Below are 22,164 nucleotides of genomic sequence, written 5' to 3'. Positions count from 1 at the left end.
ATAAGAATTAGGTTGGAAATTGGGAATTAATCCAACCAGATCTGCAACTTCTTAAGAAACTGGATTCTTTCCTAGAAGAAAAGAGGGTATGTAGGAGGGCAGGAGATAGCTGACTAAGGGCTACTACCTTGATCTACCTGCAGAAACAAAATTTTGTCTAGACTGCTCTGGTGAGGCTAGTTTTCAAGTGATCACTGAAACCTATTTGAGGCTACATGCTATCAGAAACTAGAGATATTGCAGAGAATGATGGGGTGGGAAATTCGCAGGAAGATTTTAACTGTTGTAAAAAATGCTGATAAAATATAGGAGGACTGGCACACCTCTCAGTTGGGCTAAGTGACCACAATTATAAAAGATTTTCAGCACCCAGGATTAGTAATTTTATATGATCTCAAAGTTGTCCATGCATACATTTTGGTAGCAGAAGGATATTTAGTAACATGGAGGAAAAGCTGATTAAGTATATCCATATATGTATTAAAATTTAAGCAAATTTTTAATAAGCCATGAGACAAGATGCTGTGGAACACAGCTTAAGAAATTGGCCCTGATTAGAACTGGTTCCTACCAAAGCAACTGACAACAAAGCCTTACTGAGAGACCTTCCCTGATCTGTGAATTACATACACATCTAATCTCTTTCCCCCGAATTAATACTTATTCATTCAACAAACATTTATGAACCACCAGTAGCTGTTAGATACTGTGAGAAGTAACAGAGCTTCAAAGAAAATGATCAGACACAGTCTTTGTCTTCATGGAGTTTATAATCTAACATGGAATTTGATAAGGGTGATAAGTAATTCCAATAAGGTCATCGAAAGGAGGTGTCAAAGGTAAGAGTAACTTAACCCACTCTGATAACTCAGAGAAGACTTCTTTGAGAAAGTGAGATTTGAACTGATAGGTGGGTAATATTTAATTAAGCAAGTAGAGGAGTGAGTATCAAGGCGTTTCAGGCAGAAAGAAGAGCATGTGCAAAAGCCTGCGACAGAGAAGAACATGGTGCCTTCAAGGAAGTGAAGGGCTGTCTACATGGACCAGCATGTGGTGAGAAAGAGAGGCATTTTGTAGATTAGGGGCTTTATCTGAAAGGTAATGGGCAGATGTTGAAGAGTTTGAAGCAGAATCTGATCAGTTTTGAATTTTGCAATATTGCTCTGACATCTTTGCGATGATCAGATTGGAGGAGAGGAAAAGTATATTCAAGGAAGCCTGTTGGGAACTTTTGCATCTCGCCAACTTTTTGTTGAATTTTCTGTTCCTTATGTTTGGTGCTTTGTTTTCCTTAATAAGAAATTAGGAAAAAAGAATAGGAAATTTCCTTGACAGGTTTTTAAGATTCAAATGATTGTTTCTTTAGGGGCCAAGAAACCCAAATCACTGAAATCTGAATTCATACTTGGTAACCAACAAGTAATCGGTTAGAAACAGGCTGTGTGTGTGTGTGTTTGTGTGTGTGTGTGTGTGTGTGTGTGTGTCAGAAGGGCTGGGGACTTGAGAACTGGGTTCTCTTCAGAGTGTCCTTTATTTCTCTTGCTTTGTGTCCTCCCGCCCTCAGGCATCTCTTACTTGAGGCATTGGGCTTGTCAGGGCAGCCTCTCAGCTGTGATGTTTTGTGTAAAGCACTCAGTCAGTTATCACACAGCAGCATAATTTCCTTCATGAACTATCAACCTATCTGTTGTATAATTTTATTATTTTAAGTTTAAAAATGAATATGTAAACTGGGGTCAAAAGGTCTATGTTTCAACAAGAAAATGGATTTGGAAAATTAAGGGCATGCCCTCATTTTCCCTGATATAAACCTTTGCCTAATTTTAAGTGTAACGTCAATCAAACGAGTTTGGGAAGAGAAATATTTCAAGTAAGATCTGAAATTCCTGTATCCAAAGACCCCATTTTTTAAACTTTTGTTCCGGCCTAAGCTGCTTAGAATATACTGGAGAGAGGCTTATACAATTATATATGTGGAAAACTCAATCTCTGTCAATTCTATGGCATGACTGATTGTTTAATCACTGTTCATTCATTCATTTACACAAGTAGTTATGAAGCAGCGCTGCTGAAGGCACTGAGACCCTTGCTCTCGAGCGGTTTTCCTTCAGGCTGAGTGATATAAATTGGCAATGATAACGTAAATAGGCAATTAAACATTACAGTAGGTGAATGTGGTTGAGTAGCTCAAGGAGCACAAATAAGGGCATTTAACTCAGACTTGGAAGTTGTCTTAGAGGAGTGCAGTGTCTGATAGAAGTTTTACTCTGGGTACATAGAATTGTACCAGGCACAGCAGTGGAGAAGAGTGTTCTAAAGCAAAGGAAAGAGCGTGGCATTCCACAAGTCCAGAGAGAGCATGGCCCTTTGGGGTTAAGCGTAGTTCCGTGTGTGAGAAGTTTGCGTGGGTGGAGGGACTAACAGAAGCTGAGGCTGAAGAGGTAAGCAGGGACCAGATCATGATGTGAGCCATGGTGAAGTGTTTAGGTTCATAGTACTCTGTGAGCAGAGGAGAGCCATATATAGTCTTAAACAGAAGATTATAATTATATTTGCCCTTTGGACACACATCACCGTGAATGCAAGGCAAAAAATGGACTGGAGGCAAGCAAATCACTTAGGAAACTTAAAGTAATTTAGGCAAGAGATAGTGGTGTACCCTATGTTGGGGCCCTGAAGATGAGGAGAATTAGATGGAATAAAGTAGGTAAATAGGACTGGGTGATCGATTTGGATATGGGGCACTGTGACTAAGGGAGAGGAAAGAGTCAAAGATCATGCTCAAGCTTCTGGTTGGGATACTAGGTGGATAGAAGTGAGCATGTTGAGTGTATGGGGCCTGTAAGACATCTAAAATGAGATTTCTAATACAAAATTATATTTATGGAGTCTAGAGTTCAGTGGGAATGGATGGGTAGATGGGAGGGGAATATCTTATCATGAAAGACCCTTTCATTTACAAATGACACAGTATCTCACCCATATAATCAAGGAAATGTATTGCCTCATGTTATGGAAAAATCCATAAGTATACTTAAGATTTCAGACCCATCTGGATCCAGGACTTAAATGAATTACTCAGGACTTAGTATTTATCTGCTTCCACAGTAATGGCCTCATTTTTCTGACCTCTAGCAACACTGTACTTAACATCATTCTCACCACCAGCAATCCCAGTAGAAAGAACATAATTCTTCCTTGATGGCTTCAACAGAAGTTCTAGGAAAGAATCTCCTTGGCTCTATTTGACCTGATTTGGGTCATGTGGAATCCCTAATTCAACCTCTGTGGCCAGATTGAATGGCTAAAAATGTCCACTGCAGTCATGTAATCCACACATTATAAAATGGACATAGGAAAACAGAAAAATGTCCAGGAAGGTGATAGGAAATTATGGTGCTAAAGAAACCAACAGAAGAGTATATTCAAGAGGTTGGAAATGGTCAGTTGTGACTAATGATGGTGCTAAGGCAACTACAAAAAGAATGTAAAATAGTCATTTGATTTAGCAACAAAATGATGATTTATGACCTTGGCAAAGAAGTTTCAAAGTGTGGTGGGTCAGAAGGGAGAATGGAGTGCCCCAAATGAAAAACTGGTACAGTGGTGGAGGCTGGGAGTATAAACAACTCTTTTAACTGTGAAGAAGAAGAAGTGAGTACCAGCCTGGTAGTTAAGTTCACAATTACAGCTTCATTATTCTGGGAACAAGTAAACTTGACCACTAATGGAGTCAAACATAAGTGGTACTGGACTGCCACCACCTCCTGCTGCCCCTCCTGGCACTGCCTCTGCATTCTTGCCATGCAAGTCCGGTGTCTCATTGTGAGGCAAAGGAGACTGACACGCACCATTCCTAACAATAACAACCACAAAAGAGGGAGTCAACACCGAAAAGCTGACCACATTAATTTCTAAGGCAGCAGCGCAGAAGGAATGTGAGACAAAGTTTAAGAATGAAAGAATGAAAAGAATATACAAAAAAGTAATGACTTACAAGGATTTTTAATGAAGCATATCCACTTCTAATTTAATGAGCATCCATCCTTTAATTTTTCTAAATTGTTTTTGGGTCTGTTTCTAATGTCCTTGTGTGTGTCAGAATGGTATAGTAGCTTATTAAATGGGCTTTGAGATTAGAGAGATTAAGAACTGGCTCTAACACTCTTTGTGATTCTTGGAAAAATTAGCAAAGTTCTCTACCCCTCAACTTTCTCATTGGTAAACTGTGGCCAATAATAATAATAATAATAATAATAATAATAATTACATAAACATGCTCTGAAGATTGTTACATAATGTAAGGAAAGCACTTATCACCATGCCAATCACATACAAAGTATTCAATTGATGTTTACTACTACTGCTATTATTATATTTTTAAAAATGTAACCCCTCTTCATTCTGCATTAAGTAACTAGTATATCTAAATAAGTTTTGTTCAACAATAAATGATGAGGGGCTAGTTTGAAAAAAAACTTTGGTGAATTTTTTTTCTCAATTTATGATATGTAAACTAAACCTTTATACTTATATTCCAATGTATAATAATATGGGCATCATTAATTAAGAATAACAAAATGCAAAAGAGAAAAAAAGAAAAAGAAATCAAGTTGCCTGTTTACTTTGTCCAATCAGATAATACTGTTTTTATTAACTTAAGACTCAGTTTCTACAAGTAGCCATAGCATTTATTAAGCATTCACTCATTTTTAGCACTTTCACTAAGCAAACCTATGGCCTTCTTGATTCAGATTCCAGCAATCTCAGATTTGCATGAGAGCCCGGTCTCAGCTTAAAAACGTCTTCAGCATCTTACTTTAATTATAAAATGGAAACCAAACTATTTAACAGCATCTTAGTAACAAGGTTCTTTTTCCCACTCACACTATAATTTTCTCCTAATTTGCATCAAAAAATTGTTGATGACACTAGCTAAATTATGGTTCCAACTACTAATGATGGATTCACAGCATAGTAGCATCTCATGTGGGAATTAGTCAAGTCCAACACAATTTCTTCTCCAGTGTTAGTACAGAATTCTGGTTTTTTTGGTTAATTACCAGATGACAGCTGGCTTGCATGTAAGGCATTTAAAGACCATGTCGCAGAAAAAAATACTTACTGTGTGTTTTAAAATGAGGATTACACTTACCACAGCAAGATACACTCAGGTGGTAGGGAACTGAGATAACCAGGCAAACAGCAGATTCATGTCTTCCATTTCATGCTCACTCAGAGCCAAAAATTCACCCTGTGGACAGAGGACAAAATCAACTGATCCCGTCCTCTCTCTCTCTCTCTGCCCTCCGCACACATATAATTGAATTTAAGTTAAATAAACATATCATGCTACTCCACTGAAATATTTCCCAGTACACGAGATTTTTTAACATCTACGAACAAATTTTTTTACAACCATATATGAGAGTTAGACAATATTACTAAGAGCTTTTTAAAATATTTAAAACCAAATAAACCCCCAAAGAATTTGGCAGAGCTATTGCCCAAACTATGACTTATGTTAGGAGCATAACAATGATAACAGAAGATAAGTTATGGGGCCAGAATATCCAGACCAGTTATTTGCCGAGGCCCTCCCACTACAGCTGTGTTGTGCAACCACAATCTGGAAATGTCTGCCTTTTTCTGGTATGGGAGTGGAAGAGCATGGGAAGTGTTGTTACAAAGCTGTGTGACCATATTGAATGTACTACCTGGTGCTACATGTGCTGAAATTTATCTTGGTAACTGAGATAAAAGTATTTTCTGAGTAAACACAACAGCAGAACTCCCCTACCACCACAGCTTCAAAAGATATCCTAATGGGACTTCCCTGGTGGCGCAGTGGTTAAGAATCTGCCTGGCAATGCAGGGGACACGTGTTCAATCCCTGGTCCGAGAAGGTCCCACATTCCGTGGAGCAACTAAGCCCGTCTGCCACAACTACTGAGCCCACGTGTCACAACTAGTGAAGCCCATGCGCCTAGAGCCCGTGCTCCACAACAAAGAGAAGCCAACCCAATGAGAAGCCCGTGTATCACAACGAAGAATAGCCCCCGCTCGCTGAAACTAGAGAAAACCCTTGTGCAGCAACGAAGACCCAACACAGCCAAAAATAAATAAATTTATTAAAAAAAAAAAAAAGATATCCTAACATATCCTTCACGTGGTAAACCAGTATTTTTTTTTCTGGGAGCAATTTTCTTAGTCTATATAGATGTACCACAGATAAATAAGTGGCGTACTGGGCTCTACAGATTAAAACTTAAAATTGAAAAATGAGTATTTTTTTCCCTCCTGAGGATGGACTCACTATATGGTCATATATGGATAGATTCATTGATTTCTATGTAAGTAAAATAAAAATGGAGCATGTATTTAAGGCAAAATGGAGAAATACATTCTCCTTTTCCGCCTAGGCCTATACTGACTTGTTATCTTCATAGGTCCACTATTTCTTTTTTGCTATTGTTTTATATATTTAACACAGTGTGGCAAACATTTGTTTGAGGAAAATGTGTAGACTAAGATTCAAAACAAAGGAGAAGGGAAGAAAGGTAGGAAAAAAGGAAAGAAAGAAGGAAGGAAGAAAGGGAGGAAAAAAGGAAGAGAGGGAGGAGGGAGCAATTAAAGTACACTAGTGAACTTATGAAAGTTGTAATAAACTGGTAGTGTGTTAAAGTCATATGGTTTATATATATATATATATTTTTTGTGTGTGTGTTTGTGTGTGTGGTATGCGGGCTTCTCACTGTTGTGGGCTCTCCCGTTGCGGAGCACAGGCTCCGGACGCACAGGCTCAGCGGCCATGGCTCACGGGCCCAGTTGCTCCGCGGCATGTGGGATCCTCCCAGACCAGGGCACGAACCCGCGTCCCCTGCATCGGCAGGCAGACTCTCAACCACTGCGCCACCAGGGAAGCCCCCCATATGGTTATATTTTAAAGGAAGCCAAAAAATTTAAGAATGACAAATTAAGTCAAATAATGAAAAGCACTGAATTTTGTCTCTGTGTGTGTAGAAACTAAAACACTTACTACAGTAATTATCTTAGAATCTCAGAGTTGAGGGGTTTTTTTTTGTTTTTTACTTTGTAAGATATTTGCCTCCCTTGCAGTGATATATGGAGTATAATAAAAATCAGTGTTGGACAGTAAATAGCCCTAAGTTCAGAGCGCTATTAGTAACTTAGGTAACTATTAAATTACAAGTGCATGGGACTACTCATGCATTTCCAATTCTGATGTTAAGGCTGAATTACGATGAATCAGGTTTTAACTGGGCATTTTTAAAATAAAGCACTAAAGTCTTTATAGATAGTACAAAGAATCCTACACCCAAGGGAGTTCTAAAATTATACACGTCATTTAATACAAAAAAGGGCATACTCTTTGGACCCGATCCCCCCAAAAGAAAGATATAAAGGAAGAAAGAATGGAGGCAAGGAAGAAAGGGAAGAAGGAAGGATGAAGGGAGGGAGGGAGGGTAGGAGGTGTTAAATTAGAAATATCTTTAAGAGTACACATCCCTAGGAACTTTACTGAAAATTCTGAAAAACTGAATAAAGTGCATTCTGTATACCATCAATGACATTATACCTCTTACCGACCTTCAAATAAAGTTGTAATCAATAAGAAATAATTGAATATTTATTTGAATAGTGATTTATTTAAATACTGCATGTGCACGTATTCTCTCATTTGAGTTTTTTTAAAAAGACTTGAGCTCATATTACTTTACCCAATTATATAGAGGAAATTGTGTTTCAGAAAGTTAATTCACCAAAGGTTATATCATTTGGGGGAGTGTGTTGGGGGAGGGGTGGGTCTCTGATTACAAAGCTCTTCACCTCGTACCGTGTCGAAACCTCATTATTTGTAAATCATTTCTAGGATCGATTTCAGAGAAGACTGGAAGTCTAGATTTCATAGGAACATGTCAGGTTTTCAAGCCGGAGTTAATGGGTTAGCTGAAGGTGCGGAGGAGAGCGCCTTTTACATGCCTCTGTTTCTAGTGCCGGCCCCAGCAGAAAGAAATTATGAAGGTAACAAAGAAGAGAAGCTATTTATTCCTGGACCCTGATTTTAAGTCCCATTCTATTTGGAAGAAGTGAATGTGTTCTCCCTTTTTCCAAGTTCTTTCCTTAGTCCTTTCTCTCCTCTTCCACTAGCCCCCTTTCCAGAGGCCAAGGAGGAGGAGACGACAAAGGAGTGAACCAAGAGTCACAGGACTCGCTTGACTCAGATTCCACTTGGCTTTTTGGGATCTGCCTGTCCTCAGGCCTCCCTCATCTGCTCTGCTTCTGTCTACCAGGTCAGAGCTCCTTGCCCTACAGGGGCAGGCTGGAATCTTCCTAGTGCTCAGTTGAGTTATAGTGATGCTCTGAAATTCTGTATGTAGCTTCTAGGTCTGGATTTGAGAGAGGAAGTAGCAGAGGCTAATTTAAACCAACAGTTTGCACTGTGCTTGCCGGTCTAACATTATAGGGCTGCTCATTTATCTCTAGCTCCTGGTTCAAAATTCAAAAGAAGAGTTGACTAGACATTTCCAGATTCCTAAAATAGTCTTTTTATTGTCGTTATTGCTACTAAGAAAGCAGGATATTCGGTACACCAAAGAGAATAAATTAATAAAATTTGATCCCCTTAAAGACTCTAATACAATTTTAAGAAGGTTAAAAAAAATGTTATGTTTTCAATTTTCTCTAGTGACTTCAATAACAAAATGGGAAGATTTCCAAGCCTTGCTTTTGGGAACATATAAATCAAAGGCAGTAATAAAAAAAAAGTGGATAATTTCATAAGTTTTGCAGCTTGACAGTATTGCTTTAAAAACTGCAAATCTTTGACACATTATGGTTTAAGAATATGCTTTCACATGTCTAATTGCTAGCTGATAGGAAGACATGAATCTGCTCTGAATGCAAAGTTTCCATCTGTCTAGCTGATTGCTTCAATGTGAGTTTGCTAATAATGAATTTTATTTTTTAAAATGAACAATTTTAAATGAAGATATGAAAATGTGCATTTCTTTTTTTCTGAAGGCTGTAATGTGGTTATATCGTCAAATCACCTAATCCCAGATTCCTTACCCTAGATCAGTCTCCCTGGTCAGGTACTCTCACTGCATCCTCTGTTCCTCATTTATAGCTGTTATTGCAGGAGCAGTTAGGAAGTTATTGGTGTAACCATGGTTGATAGACTGCATCCCTCCATAGGCTGTAGACTCTATGAATAGAGGGATCACATTTGTTTTGTTCATCATATTTCTGCTGTCCAGCAAAGAGCTCAATACATAACAAGTAGATAGACTTCAACCAAAAACAGCATATCATGTATGTAATGCAGATACAGATATTAGAACGAGCTATATTTAAGCCAGACATTAAGAAATTTGCAAGTTTGGAGAATTTAATCCATTTATGTTTAAATTATTGATAGGTAGGGACTTAATACTATTGCCATTTCGTTAACTGTTTTGTAGATCCTTTGTTTTCTGCTGCCTCTCTTGCTGTCTTTCTTTGTGCATTGATGACCTTCTGTGGCTGTATGTTCCAACTCCTTTATCATAATCTTTCTTGTTTCTACCACAGGGTTTTTTCTGTGGTCACCATGAGACTTACACAAAATATCTCACAACATCTTATTTTAAGCTGATAACTTCAATAGCACCCAGAACCTTTTACTTCTCGCCGCCCCTCACATTTTAGGTTATTGATGTTATAATTTACATCTTTTTTATATTGTGTATCCAATAATAAATTATTGTAGTTATGGTTATTTTTAACACGTTTGTTTTTTAAATTTTTAATCTAGAGTTGTGATTTACATACCACTATTACAATATTAGAAAATCTGACCTTATATATTTATCTTTACTGATGAGTTTTGCACGTTCATGTTTTTACGATGCTAATAAGCATCCTTTTATTTCAGCTGGGTGTGGAGTCTCTAGTCAGACATGGTTACTCCCTTTGCTCTGAGGGCACAGGGTGGGTGTGTTGTCTGGGCTCCCCAGTCAGACGGAGTTGCTGTCCAGATGCCCAGGTTGGGTAGGGCCACAGGCTATGCTCCATGATTGGAAGGGGTCACTGATGGACTCCCTGTCTGGACAAGGCTTCAGGCTGTGTCCATCAAACCAGCAGGCCACATGCTGGGCTCTGCTGCTGGGTGGGATGGTAGAATGGGCTCCGTGGCTGGATGGTACTGCAAGCTGGGCTCTGAGGCTGCTCAGGGTCATTGTTTTACATTGTTTTACTGGTTATACAAGGCCAGAGGCTATGCTCAACAGTTGGGCACAGTTGCTGGCTTGGCTTCCAGCCCAAGTGGTCCTTAGGATGTGCTCTCCAGCTCCTGGGCATCTGTGCCCATGCTTCCTGTAGGGCAGAATTGGAGACTATGTTCATCATTTGAGTGGAAGTACAAATTTGCTCCCCAACTTGGGCAGACGCTGTTGGGGGGAATGTAAATTGGTACAGCTGCCATGGAAAACAGTATAGGAGTTCCTCACAAAATTAAAAATAGAACTACCATATGATCTAGCTATTCCACTTCTAAGTATAAATCCAAAGGAAATATCCTGAAGAGAGATCTGTACCCTTATGTTCATTGGAGCATTATTTACAATAGCCAAGACATAGAAATAGCCTATGTGTCTGTAAATGGGTGAATGAATAAAGAAAATGTAGTATGTATGTATGTGTACACACACACACACACACACACACACACACACACAGAGGAATATTATTCAGCCACGAGAAAGAAGGAAATCCTGCAATTTGCAACAACTTGATGAATTTTCAGGGAATTATGCTAAGTGAAATAAATCAGATGGAGAAAAATATACTGTTTGATCTTACTTACATAAAAAAATCTAAAAAAACACAAAAAACAAAAAACCCAAACTCATAGAAACAGAGATTTGATTGGTAGTTACTGGGGGCAGGGGTGGGGGCAGTGGTAGATAATGGGTGATAATAGTCAAGGGGTACAAACTCCCAGTTATAAGATAAATAAGTTCTGGGGATCTAATGCAAAGCGTGGTGACTATAGTTAACAATACTGTATTGTATACTTGAAAGCTGCTAAAAGTTCTCATCACAAAAAAATAAATAAATAATAGGTAACTATGTGAGGTGATGTATGTGTTGATTAACCTTATTGTGGCAATCATTTCACAATACACATGTGTATAAAGTCATCACATTGTACACCTCAAACTTACAAAAAGTTATATGTCAATTATATCTCAATAAAGCTGGGAAGCAAACAAATTTGCAAGAATGTAAAACATCGCCACTCTTCTCACTACTTTTTTATTTTTTATTATTCTGGATAACATGTTTACTTTTCATAGTAATACATTATGCTAACCAGAGAAAATCCAAGTCAAGCTTGTAGCAAAGTGCCTGGAACATAGTAAGTGCTCAACTAATTACTTATTAGTATCATCATTAATAAAATTAGTACTATATGCTTATTGCATTCATAACACAAATGTGAAAGCCTGCTATCCAAATAGTGTCCAAAGCTATGTGTTTTGCCAGTCTTACCTCTAGCCCCTCTTTCCCACGCTATGCCCCATCCACAGAAAATTGTTAGAGATTGCTCTAGAACACCATGTCCATGTGGACTTCTCACCTTTGCATATGACATTTGCTCTGTCTGCAAGGCTCTCCTTTTCCTAGTCTCCTTAGCACACTCAGTCCTGACTTCAAGGCTTCCACGTCCGAGTTCATCTCAATCTCATGGCACTTTGTCCATAGTACTTTTAGCACATTTTGCTTCATATTTTTATCTTAATGACTTTTACCCCTTTCAAGCTTCTAGAGCATAGTCAGCATATAACAGGCAAAAATGCTTACTGTGAGAATGTGTGAATGCAAATGAGCAGGTTGTTTGCTTTTAGTATAATATGGATTTTTCATGTAGTGCTGTAAAGTCATTTCAATTTTCTTTTCAGGATTGTAGGGCTCTGTTTACTAAGAGTGATTACTGATATTGTTAAATATATGGGTCCTATTACCTGCCAAACCTCACCAGGTATAGATGTGCCACTGTCTTTGTGTTTTCCAACATTTGCTGCTAGGACTGGCTTTCTCAAACACACCAATTAATTTAGTTGGAGAAGCTTTTCTCACAGACTATCCAGAACAAAAGGTCACTCTCTGGGTACCCTGGCAGAAGGCCCTTGTTGACTCTCAGCCCGAATTCTTAGTGAAGGTCACAGCCTTTAGGACCTAGGCTGTCTGCCCAGACAAGATAGGACTGGCTTTCACATAGTATGATAGAGAAGGGAAAAAATTCAGAAAGAATTAAATGGTGCATGTGGTATACTTATTTCTTAGTGGCTATGAATTCCTTAATCTCAGTTCAGGTTTATTGAGTCTTTCTTAGGCATAAAAGTTGGGGATATTGAAAACCACAAAGTTGCTAAGCGTTATAACAGGATCCTTAGGATAGGGTATATTTGCTAGGCTTCCAATGATGGATGTCTTATTTCTCTTCTTGGTAACATCCAGTCGAAATTGATATTGGAGGGTGGAGGGGTTAGGGTACCAGTTAAGCAATGTTTATGGTCTACATTACTATTACCAACTGTCCCAGTTTATCCAGAACTGAAGGATTTCCTGGGATGTGGGGACTGTCAGTGCTAAAAACTGGGAATGTACTGGGCAAATCGGAAAGGGTTGGTCTCTCTAGCTGATTTGTTTATGTCATGCTTAGAGAGCTTTAGCAACCAGGAGTACACTATTTTATTCATCCTAATACCACCTGAGTTCTATCAGTGAAATGAGAAGCTATTGTTATGAGGTGGGTTTTGATTAACTATATCTACATTTATTTATACTTTGCTTCTTGGGAGATGCATAATGCTTAGTGGCCTTGATTATGAAACTAATTTCTGCATCCATATGCCAGCTCTACCATTTATTTGCTGAGTACCCTTGGGAAATTTATTTAACTTCTCTGTGCCTCAGTTTCCTCTTGTGTAAAGTTTCTAATTCTAGAACCTATATTATTGACTTGTTATTGAGATTAAATTGGGTAACTTATATCCTTAAAATAGTGTTGATTATTGTTATTGCTGTTATCATTGTAACTATTACTACTATTAATCAGCTATTAATTATTAAATTACTCAATTTCCTTATCTGTAAAATGGAGATAATATCTCACATGGTTGATGTGAGGATTAAAAGGGAAGAGATAATATATGGAAAGTGCTTAGCACAATAGCAAAATATAGGCTCTCAAGATTTTACTAAGTGTCAGTATTACTATTATTATTATTAGTTTGCCTTATTCTAGTTCCAAAGGTAGAAAACAGCACTCCAAATTACAAGCAAATGCTCTGGATTCTTGGGAAGCTTTCCATTTTCTAAGTTAATGTTTCTTGTGATATTTCCTTCATGTTTTGGCTCCAGCACCTAATAAACTATCTCATAATGACATCCTTCCCAGATGGTGATACAGCTGAGACAAGTTACTTGGCTTTCCCTAGGATGACTTCCCATCAAGTCATCGGACCGCTGCTTTATTTCTAGTATGTGGTTGTCAGGGTCCCAGAAAATTGAGGCAAGTGAATGTCTGGGGCAGATGACTGCCCTGTTTTTGCCACCCTTCCCAAAATTCTTAGTTCTTACAATTCAAGGAGTGCTTAGCCTTACTTTTTCTCCTAAACCTCCAAAGACATATTAGAGTAGATGTACATACATAAAATGCTTGTTGGGAGAGGAAATGAAAAACTGGAAACCTTTTTTAAAATCAAACATTTCTGACTATTAACAAGTGCAAGTGTCACGTTTGAGTTGAGGAAGGAAGAAAGGGAGCGGAAAGGAGATAGAAATTGTAAACCAATTGGGAGAGCTTAGCTAAACAATTAAGACCCCGGGGAACACATTATTAAGCATACATTCCAAGCCTGTAATGTGACTATAGATTCTTTGTCTCAGTATGGCATGACAGGTCACAGGCTTTGTAGCTCAGGAGGAAAAAAAAAATTAAAAAAACACAAAAGGCTGGTGTAAGTATTTAAGTTATAACACCAGGGCTTACATAAATACAAATCAATCTTAAAACAACATTTGATATCCTCAGTCCTAAGAACAAGGTAAGCATATCCAGCCTTCAAAGTCTCCGAAAAGGTGTGGTATCAAGTAAGGAATGTCTGTGCTCACATGAACTCATTGTACAGTAGAAGGATTTAAAAGTAGTTCTCGGGGCTTCCCTGGTGGCGCAGTGGTTGAGAGTCCACCTGCCGATGCAGGGGACACGGGTTCGTGCCCCGGTCCGGGAAGATCCCACATGCCACGGAGCGGCTGGGCCCGTGAGCCATGGCCGCTAAGCCTGCGCGTCCGGAGCCTGTGCTCCGCAACGGAAGAGGCCACAACAGTGAGAGGCCCGAGTACCACACACACACACACATACACAAAAGTAATTCTATTTCTAAGAAAATGTGAGAACTTGCCAAAGAGAGAAATCACAGATACTTTCAGGTGGTCTGAGCCCTGACTCTTACAAATATGTTTGGATGCTCAGTTCATTGATATCCTATGGTTGGATTTGGAGAGCTCTTGCACAAAACCAAAGGAGTGCAGCCAATATGTGCAATGGGATCCGTTTTATTCCATTTTTGTCCATCTCTATAATTCAGCCCTGTATAAAGTGACCAAAAAAAAAAAAAGCCCTGAAAGGCTCAGCTGTTCTATAGCTTGTGATGTGATAGAGAAGAGTCCCCGTGAGCACACGCAGCATATGCCAGATGAAAACCAATACACGTAAGTGGCAGGGATGCTGGGCAAAAAATCATGGGCAGGCACATTTCATACAGGGACGGCATTAGCCTTTCTTAATGCCGGGGAAGACGGAGAAGATTTTCAAGATTTTAGAAGGTACGTAGACCCACTGTCTGAGTGAGAACTGAATATGCTTTAGGGGTTCATTGAAGTGTTTCTATGAAAGTAATTTTATGAATAAAAGATGATTAGTGGAATTCATTACGAGTTCAGAGAGTCACTGTTTTTCAGGGCGTGTTCAGGAAGTCATAGTAAAATGAGTACCTACACTAAGCAGGCAAATAGAAAACATGGGTTTCTCTTTCTGGGAAGCTGGGGGGTATTTTCTAGGAGAGAAGTTACTTTTCACCTTTCTACCTTACACGGAATCCATGTGAAAACGGGTCGAGCCATGCTGCATCAATGCCTCATCCATTATGTCACTTCCCAGCACGCCTGTGCTTACTTTTCTCTTAGTTTCTCTGAAGCCTTATAATGTTGATGCATTACAGAACTCATGCTCTTTTACAATAACTCAACTAGACTTACATAACAAACCATTTCTCAAGAACTTTCTCTTGCTATGATTCACTGGGTTTGGTTGCTTGTAGTATTTTTCTAAGATCCTCAGGCTAGTTTTTTTTTTTGTTTAATAGTATGATTGGCCGTGTTTAATGTCACAATGCATCACTATTTCACTCCTCCCACCAATGGAATAAATCAGATGTGAAAACCTGGCCAATGGGAACATCATCATCAAACAATATTTTAAAATTATTTCATGTGTTTTGGGAATGAATTCAATATCCACTGTTCAACCCATTGATCAATATTTATTACATCATTACTATATTCTCAGGCACCGCTAGTAGCTAACTGTATTTCTGTCTTTAAATTACTAAGCAATTTATTATCTGTAATATCGGTAATATTCATTTAACAAAAACTCACTCATTTCAAATAATATATTTTTATTTCCTTCCATGAGTCAGGTATTAGGCTAAATGTTTTAGATACATTATTTCTCATCTTCCCCAAAGTCTCTGCAGAGTAGGAATTATTACTCTTTTTTAAATAAGTGAAGCCTTGAGACTCATAGGCACTGAGTGACACATCTAGGGTCACAAATCTAGTAGTGGGGGAGGGGTCTTCCACACCTAGACTGACGCCATAGCTCACCCCTTTACATGTTAGGGGGGTTGTCTGCCAAATCTTACTGGAAAGTCTTCATGGTCAGGGAAACGTATCTTGAAATTTCACTGACTACTATGGAGTTTTCCATGATTCATTCATTCAATATATTTTTACTTGGCTTTTGATTAAAGAAAGATCTTAGTTATTGATTTTAGGCAATGAATCAGCAAGGTTATGGGCTGGACAAGGAATGGAGCTAGAAAAAAGCCACAGGAAGGAAGATAATCTGAGAATAAAATCTATGTGCAAAAGATGAGAAGATCTAGACACAGGTGATCACTGTGACTCTAGCATTTGAAAATTCTCCTTAGTTGAGAAAATTCTCCAAGGAGAAATCAAACATTCACAAAGTGACCTAGATTCTTTCTTCCTCCTGCTCTCCCTCCCTCCCTTCTTTCTTTTCTTCTTTCCACATTAATTAATTACTGATATGCAAGGTTCTATGTTTGATGCTGAGACTACAATGATGAATCCTAGAAGACGTGCAAGTAAGGAGATAATTATAAAATATAATCAATCCTTTACCAGGTCCTTAAGAGAGCAAAAGCGGCAGTTGAAAATTGCCAAGGTAGAGAATTAAGTAAAGAGAATTAAGCAAATTATATGTGTATATGTGTGTGTGTGTATGTGTGTGTATGTATATATCCAAAATTTTAGTTATATGTATTTTATATATATATATATACACATAATGAAGATATATATACACAGTATTTACCTTAGGAAAGAAAGTTTCTTGAAAGCATGTATGATGTATTATATTTAATGTTTTAAAATTCATCCACTGAACTTGATAATTCATCCACTGAACCCTGATAACTGATCCTTACTAAATACCTAAATCACTTTCTTTGGTAAATGCCTAAGCTGACAATTTCTTATTCTCTTCAGCTTTATTTTATCTGAGTTTTCAATTTTTTATTTATGTTGAAATTCTACTCAAGACCTCTAATAACAGCCACAATACTTGTACAATGTCTATCGCTTTTCAATTTTCAAAGTACTGTCACATAACTATCTTTTTTCCCTTTGAACAGACTGTGTTCTAACTTTTCAGGTGATTAGACAGAGGTCATTGAAGGCTCTGTGACTTCCTTATGGTCACTCAGCTGGGAAGAGTTCAAAGAATTTAAAGTGAGACCCTCACACTTCCTAAGTCCAAAAATTTTCCTTCCACTCTAACAGAGTAAAGCAACAGTGTGGGCTTTGTAAACAGTCAGACCTGGAGCCACTCACAGCCAACTGTGAGTCTTTGGTAGAGTTACAATATTAGGCTTCTTAGAATTATTAATAAATTTCTTAGATATTAATCTAAGTTTCAGAGTCTTCATATTTTGAAAAGTGAATAATAACTACCTCTGAAGTGTTGCACAGATGACAGGAGATCACATGAGGGGCTAGCCCACCTAGGCTCCCCCAAATGGAAGGCATTACTATTATCAGAGCAGCAGTCCATGTGAGTTAAGGCAAATCCAGGAAGGAGTATTGTATATTTAATCTGCTCAAGGAGGCATCAAGGAAGAGATGGAAATTAAATTGGCCTTTAGAGGAAGATAAGCTTTAGGTTGGTCAAAAAGAGAATTCCAGATAGAGGAGCAGCACAAGACAAGACAGAAAACAGAATGGTGAAAAACAGAGGCAAATTAGATGACCAGTCTGATCAGGGAATATTTATGTTGAGGAATCAAGAAATTAAGGCAAAACAGTGAAAGGAAGTTAATTGAAGGGGGCTTGGATTCTGCGTTGAGAAAACATGACTTTCAATTCGCCTTCTACCGACTTCTGAAGCAGGGGATAACACAACAGAAGTGATGTTTTTGGAAAAGAGCTCAAAATCTTAGCATATGTTGGATAGGAAGAATTCGAAACAGGAACTAGGACATAGGTTATTGCAATCACTAGTACAGATGTGAAATGATCAGCTTAGCCTAGTAGAAAACAGACATAATGTCTTCTGGTGTGTCTCCTTAGGGGTCCCACAGGAACTTCAAAAAATCAACATTTCCAAGCCGCCTCAAACATGATTTGCATCCTCTATTCTCTATCACTGTCCCACCAAGAATTCTGTCACCCCAATCTAGGAATTATCCTTAACTTTATATTATCCCATCATGTCAACCATTCAGCCATAAAATCCTGTCAGTTCTGCTTTGTAATCTCCTCTCTTTCAACCTCATGGCCACTGCAAATATTCACTGAGCATCTACTATGAAGTAGGCACCAGGGTACAGTGGTGGACATGTGGCTTAAAGTCTAGCACAGAAGGCAGACATTGAGTAGATATCCTGGGTGCGATCACTGCTACAACAAAGTACAAGATCCTACTGTCTGTCACAGGGCTGTATATCCTGATCTGAAGGGTAAATGAAGGTTTTTCTGGAGAAGTGACATTGAAACTGAAATTCAAAGGATGAAAAGGAGTTAAGTGATAAAAGAAAAGTAAAAAAATCCAGAAAGAAGGAATAACATCTGCAATGGTTCTGAGTTAGTCAAGGACGTGGCATGTGTAGAGAAAACAATTTCATGAAACTAAGAGTGTGTCTTTTGCTGAACTACGAATAATTTTCTCATTTTTTTTTCTTTCTCTCTTGGACTACTCTCATCGGCTTTCTGCCTTGCTGCTAGAGTGACCTTTCTAAATTTAAAACTCCTTATGTTACAGATTCTACAATGGTTTCCCACATTCTACTTAGTAAAGGCCAAAAACCCAGTATGGTGATGGGATCCTTCAGTTTCCTTTCGTTTGCCTTACTTCCACCCGCTCCAACTGTAAGTGCCAAGGCTACTATTTATGGCTCTTCAAAAAACTCATGCCTGTTTACCTACTTATGTCTTTGCCAAATGCTACTACCCCAACCTAGAATGCCTTGTCTGTTTGGAAAACTCCTACTCATCCTTTAATGGAACTCATATGCCACATTCTCTAAACCAGAGGTCAGCAAACTGTAGTTGATGAGTCATAATCCAACCCTCTGCCTGTTAACGGATGACCTATGAGCTAAAAATGGTTTACATAGTTTTTAGAAACTGAAATAAAATGAAAAGAATAATATTTTGTGACTTGTGGGAATTACATCAAGTTCAAATATCAATGGCTATAAATGTAGTCTTATTGAAACACAGTCTTGCTCATCTGTTCACTTACTGTCTATGGCTGCTCAATAAATAATAAATGAATGAATGTGAATAGGGTCATGGCCATGGCAGGTGAGAATGAATGTGGATTGTGTTGAGCACTAAACTGATATTTAATATTCATATCACAAATTTGTGCTACTTTTATGACTTTTAGCTGAATTGAAAAAATGCAATAAAACCAGGAATCATTTTCATTCAAATGCCAGAAAATATGAGATGTTTGATTAAACAGGAGGGGTTATACTGAATATAAGCTCCAGTAACTAACTCTGAACTTTTATTAGCTTGAGGACAATCTTCTGATTTTTATAAGAACCATTCTGGGCAGTATATTCACTCTTGGTGATGGCTTTGTGTGCTCTTGGGCCAACTTCTCTTTTCATTTTTTTTTTTTTTGCTACTAACTTATTTGTCTTCTGCACATGAGGCTACATTTAACTTGGCTGAGAAGCAAGAATAGATATTACCACAATATAAGGGATTAAAAATCATCCCTGCACTTAAAAGAAACACATACACAGACACACACACACACACACACACACACACACACACACACACACACAGGAGGCCACAGAGTATGCAGGGGAGATATTTTTCTCAATTGTTAATACAATGGAGAGCCCAGCTTTCACCTAGGGATATGTCTCTTACTGAGATTTAGAACAGGTTGGTCATTTTCATTGAAATTTTAGAATGGGATCTTCAGAAATCTATTTACATGAAGGATTTGTGAAGCCCCCTGGGAATTAATTCATTCTGAGCAAAAAGAGAGACTGGGGAACAAGTTTAGGGCAGTAGCAGAGCTTCAATGGTCACAGAGGAGAGGTAACTCTGAAAACAGCAGGTCTTTCTCTTTCTAATTGCCTATCAGACCAGCCCCATGGACTCCTGTCTAGTCCCTACGCATGAATGGTAAATCTGAAAGGACAGTTTCTTAGGATCTTGGTATCACACTGAACCATAAGCAGCATTGCTTTAGGTCTTCTTCAAGGCAGTGTATGGGGAGAAAAAAGGTGGGAGCAGGGGAAGGAGAAAGGACTTCTCTCCCATTTGGCAGACTTGAGTTTAAAACAGATCTGTGCTTCAGTGTCAGTGACAGAGGAACAGGCTGTGGCCTCACCACATACAGAGGTACCTGCAGAGGAGTTCTGAGTGAAGAAAGCTGTGCCCAATACACGTGTCAGCAGAGTCTGCACATGGGTGTATGGGAACACATAAGAGGGGCATCCAAACTGGGAAGGTGGAAGGTTTCCTAGAGGATGGTCTAGCTAACTGAGACCTAAACAAAGGAGTTGGAGGTGGAGGAACATCTATTACAAAGGCTTGGCTGTGATGAAAATCATAGCTTATTGGGAGAACTGCAACTCATTTAATTCTGACTACAACACTATGAAGTGGGTACAATTATCACCTCCATTTACAAATGAGAAACTGAGGCATAGAGAAGTTAAGTAACTTGCCCTAAACTACATAGCTAGAAAGTGGCAGATCTAGGCTCTAACCCCAGGCAGTCCAACTCCCAGGTCTGTCATTCTAACCTCCACTGTATAACATTAGTAGTTAATTGCCACCTTTAATTAAACATGTATTATAAGTCATATACCACAATAAGTACTTTATATTATCTGATTTAAGTATGATCCAGTTATTTCTTGCTTCATAACTTACATAACTCACTGGCATGCTGGGAAGTTAGAGCTAGCCAGGAATGAGGACCAAGAACCTTAGTTCTGCTTCATTGGCTGTCTCTGTGTGGCCTGGGCATCCTCAGAGCTCATGACTGGGTTTCAAGGTCAATAATCCCAAGAAAGAATCAGGTAGAAGCTGTGTTACTTTCTATGACGTGCCTCAAAAGTCACATAGCATCGCTTCCACCATATTCCATTGCCTAAAGAAGTCATAAAGGCCAGTCCAGGTTCAAGGAGAGGGAGGTAGACTCTACCTCTGCATTGCAGGTTCTGGAAGTCTACCTCTGCATTGCAGGTTCTGGAAGTACATGTGAGACCAAGAATATTGTAGCAGCCATTTGGGAAAAATATATTAGTATGTAATATCTGATTTAATCTTCATAATAAACCTATGATGTGGGTCTTATTGTCTTGATTTTGAAGATGAGAACCCAGGCTCAGAGAGATTAAGTAACTGGACCACCACTATGTAGCTGGTACATGGTGGGAGAGAGAGCATGTTTCAGAACTCCATGCTTTGTACCATCTTCAGCTTCAGGTGTTGCCTCCTTAAGCCTTCCCTAACCACTACTTTCTCAACAAAATTAATTACTTCTTCTCTGTAATATTTCATGATCTTCTCTGTCATATTTCATGATCTTTTGCATGTATCTGTTATTTTGTGTATGAAAAGGTAGGGTTTTAGAATATGCTACTAAAGCACATGAACTTTGGAACCAAACTTCTTGGATTCAAACCTCAGCCCTGCCACTTCTCACTAGTTGAACCACAGATGGTCACTTGGCCTCTCAGTTTTCTCAACTACAAAATAAGAATAATAATACCACCTTCCTACACAAGTTGTGAAGAATAAGTGAGATAATTGTAAACTGCTTAGAAGAGAGCCTGGCACACAGTAATTGCTCAAGTATTAACTATTATTCTGCATTTAATTATTTGAACGTCTGCTTCTCCTGTGAGATGGTCAGCTTTGAAGAGTAAGGCTCCATCTTATTCTTATTTGCTCCAGCATTTAGTCCAGGACCTCAATATATACTCATTGTACTAGATAGAGGGAATTTTGCCACCTGACTTGTTCTTTTCAATGGGTCCTTGCATTTCAAGTAATAAATGCTTTTTTTCCAAATTCTTCTTTAAGATAAAGGCATATTTAGAAGTGAACAAAATGTTATTAAAAATTTAGTCACAAAAGCAGATGTCCATCATATATTTAAAATTATTCTTATATTCATTCTATAGCTCCTACATCTACTTCTTTAGTTACAAGTTTTTTTTAATAGCTAGAAGAGACATTAGAAATCATCACTGACATCTCCCTTATTTTATAAAATATCAGAGAGGTTAACTATTTTTTTCATTG

The 22,164-nt window shown here is 38.4% G+C and overlaps 1 long non-coding RNA gene and 1 pseudogene across 1 annotated transcript in view; both read left to right on the top strand.

The window, feature by feature from the left end:
• LOC149748050 (uncharacterized) overlaps positions 1-22,164 on the top strand; it is a 153,119-nt gene that overhangs the window by 95,271 nt on the left and 35,684 nt on the right. The window lies entirely within an intron of this gene.
• The window catches only part of LOC149748051 (large ribosomal subunit protein eL30 pseudogene), a 63,357-nt pseudogene that overhangs the window by 14,463 nt on the left and 26,730 nt on the right, over positions 1-22,164 (top strand).

Source organism: Delphinapterus leucas, chromosome 11 (assembly GCF_059928025.1).
Source record: "Delphinapterus leucas isolate spDelLeu-1000000601 "Yukka" chromosome 11, BTC_Dleu_Yukka2, whole genome shotgun sequence".
Classification (NCBI taxonomy): Eukaryota; Metazoa; Chordata; class Mammalia; order Artiodactyla; family Monodontidae; genus Delphinapterus; species Delphinapterus leucas.
Note: the sequence above shows the minus strand (reverse complement) of the source record. Positions and strands in the feature narration are given on the sequence as shown.